This window comes from Budorcas taxicolor, chromosome 7 (genome assembly GCF_023091745.1).
Source record: "Budorcas taxicolor isolate Tak-1 chromosome 7, Takin1.1, whole genome shotgun sequence".
NCBI lineage: Eukaryota > Metazoa > Chordata > Mammalia > Artiodactyla > Bovidae > Budorcas > Budorcas taxicolor.
Genome location: NC_068916.1, coordinates 82,115,383 through 82,118,367, shown reverse-complemented (window position 1 = coordinate 82,118,367; position 2,985 = coordinate 82,115,383). Strand labels below are relative to the sequence as shown.

The following is a 2,985-nucleotide window of genomic DNA, read 5'->3' as shown; positions in this document are numbered from 1 at the left end:
CAGGGAAAGAAGAAATAATTATTGTTATTAGGTAAGAAGCTCAACATAGGATCACAAACATGTTTATAATGTTAGATCATCATATTCTGATTAACATATTTTGACAACTAAACTCTAAGTCCCTGTATGGCAGTTCCATCCCAGCATGAACCAACCATAGTTTGAGAAATGATGACATATGAACCATCATAGAAGATTTTAAAAACATAGAAAATCTTCTTTTGTGATACTAAAGGGCAAGAAATGACAAACTGTTTTGTTTTTTTAATTACAATAAATAAACTCAAGTGGCAGGTAGATATTAAGACTACATTTTTCAAGTTTGGTTGATATGTATATAATAGTGGGGCTTCTGTCTCTCTGTTCTTTTTTTAATACAGAATGCTTTACAAGTTTGCATGCCATCCTTGCACAGTGGCCATGCTTATCTTCCTTGTTTCATTCCAATTTTATTATCTGTGCTGCCAAAGTGAGTACAGTGGGACCTTTATTTCAACTCAGTGCTGGGCATAGAATAGGCCATCAGTACGTGCATTCTGAATGGATGAAGCTGGCTGATACACTGATACTTACTTGGCATAAGGTGTTGTATATTCTCATCACCCTATATAATATAGGTGAACTAGCACTTCTCTTGATTTTAGTTTTATTTTTGGCCACAATATGTTATAAGTAAACCGATCCATTAAAAAAAAAAAATGAAGTCTGAATCATAAGATAAATAATGGAATGAAAAGACTTGCACCCATTTCCATCCCTATTGAAGGAAGAAGGTGGAGGGTTCAAATGCAGAACCAGGGCTGACTCACAGCAGACATCCAGGGACTCCTTTATTTCCCTTCACCACCTCTATCTTCTCCTCCCTCTTGTATGACAAGCCTAATGATTGAGGACATTTATACCTATTGAATATAAAAAGAAGCTAATCGTTTTGGGATCAAAATATCTTTAAAATGGCAAGGTGAGCAGATCTGAGCTTTGCTAAGTCAGTCCACAGGTTAGCCAGTAAAAAGTAGCCACAGATTGATAGCAAAGTGAGAAATGCAGGTCAGAAGGGGCAATTTAGAGAACAAGGGCAGTTGGTTAAGGGCTTTTGCTATAACCAGTAGAAGGATGGGGTGGGTGGTGAACAGATTTGAAGCCACCCTTCTCTGGGATTGTGGAAATAGGCAAGACAGTCATGTTTAGGGGAAATTTCACTTGGCATCTGGCCGAGGTTACCTGGGGCTCCATCATGCTAGGCTTCTCAATCAGAGTGAGTAATTTCCAGCAGAACTTAATTTCTGTAAAGCAGTCATAACTGCTTGTCAGTGGATGCACACAAGAGGAAGAAGAGGGGCAAGCTACTTAAGGAACTAACAAAGGCTTCTGTCACTTACTTCCCTCACAGTCGGAGTCTGCAGGTTTCTACCTGTTTACTTTTATGATAACATATTGAAAAATAGCTCAAGTTCTTTATAAAATGAATAGTTTGAATGTTATACTGACTTTATTTGAATACTCATCTTCAACCAGATAGCTCCCTTTGGTGATCTTTCCTCTGAGTGAAACAGTTGACAGCTAAGAAGCGCTTCTAGTTTCAACGTGTTTACCTGCTCACTTCTGTCTTTGAGACTGCGGTTTGCCCTGACACAATGAACAAATATACAGAGGTTCAGAGACTAAGAGATTTTCTTGGGAAGAGACATACATTGTTATTGTTAGTCAGTCTCTTAAGTCATGTCCGACTTTTGTGACCCCATGGACTGCAGGACGACAGGCTTCCCTGTGCTTCACTATCTCCTGGAGTTTGCTCAAACTCATGTCCATTGAGTCGGTGATGCCATCCAAACATCTCATCCTCTGTTGCCCCCTTCTCCTCCTACCCTTGGACTGCAAGGAGATCGAACCAGTCAGTCCTAAAGGAAATCAACCCGGAATATTTGTTGGAAGGACTGATGCTAAAACTGAAGCTGCCATACTTTGCCCACCTGATACGAAGAGCTGACTCATTGGAAAAGACCCTGATGCTGGGAAAGACTGAGGGCAAGAGACAAGTGCGAAAACTTCTATTTATTTTAAAAGGGCAGGTTGAGTTTGTGTGTCTTTTGTGTTTGGCAAGACATGTCAATCCAGTATGCAGAAGAAACAAAATTCTGTAGAATTAGTATTTCACAAAGAGAATGAAAACACTGTCATTTTTTATATAAGTAAATGAGTTTTTCTTTAAAAAAGGAAATTATCCTGAGAATGACTTTCATATCTTTTTGGTTATACATTTACAAGTATAATGTGAAGAATTATCATCTATTTAGCTCTAGTGGGACTCAAGTCCTTTAGAGACCTCTGCATACTGATTTTCTCTGCCCTGTTTTCTCCTATTTATCAAAAGACACTGGCTTCTTAATTAATCTGCCTCTTTCTCCTGTACGCCTTAGAGTGAGATTCTTAAAGGAAGATCCAAACACGTCCTGCATTGGAATCATCTGCACAATTTTTTCCATGTAGATTCCTGGGCCATAGTCCACCTTTACTAAATCAATTTTTCTGAGCTCGAGGCCCAGGATTTTGCATTTTTAATAAAGTCGTCAACTGATACACACAGAATTTCAAAATTCTTTCAAAATGGGAAAACGTATCTTCCAGGGAGTGGAAGCTTTAATGTAAAAGTGGGGCATGGGCAGAGGACTTAGAGCTTTTATGCCAAGGGAACACAATCACACTTCAAGAAGAAGTTTTATAAACTTACACATTAAAAATGCACATTTCCAATAGTATTTTGCGGATACTTATCATACTGGTAATTTACTGGCAGGCTTCCCAGGTGGCTCAGTGAGTACACAATCTGCCTGCAACGCAAGAGACTTGAGTTCGATCACTGGGTCTGGAAAATCCCCTGGAGAAGAACATGGCAGCCCACTCCAGTATTCTTGATTGGAGAATCCCATGGACAGAGGAGCCTGGTGGGTGACAGTCCATGGGGTCTCAAAGAGTTGGGCCAGACTG

The 2,985-nt window shown here is 39.6% G+C and overlaps 1 non-coding gene across 1 annotated transcript; it reads right to left on the bottom strand.

Moving 5' to 3' along the window:
* Positions 1 to 370: 370 nt before the first annotated feature.
* Positions 371 to 477, bottom strand: LOC128051879 (U6 spliceosomal RNA). Its single transcript, XR_008199796.1, has one exon. It is a non-coding gene; the product is annotated as a U6 spliceosomal RNA (small nuclear RNA).
* Positions 478 to 2,985: the final 2,508 nt, after the last annotated feature.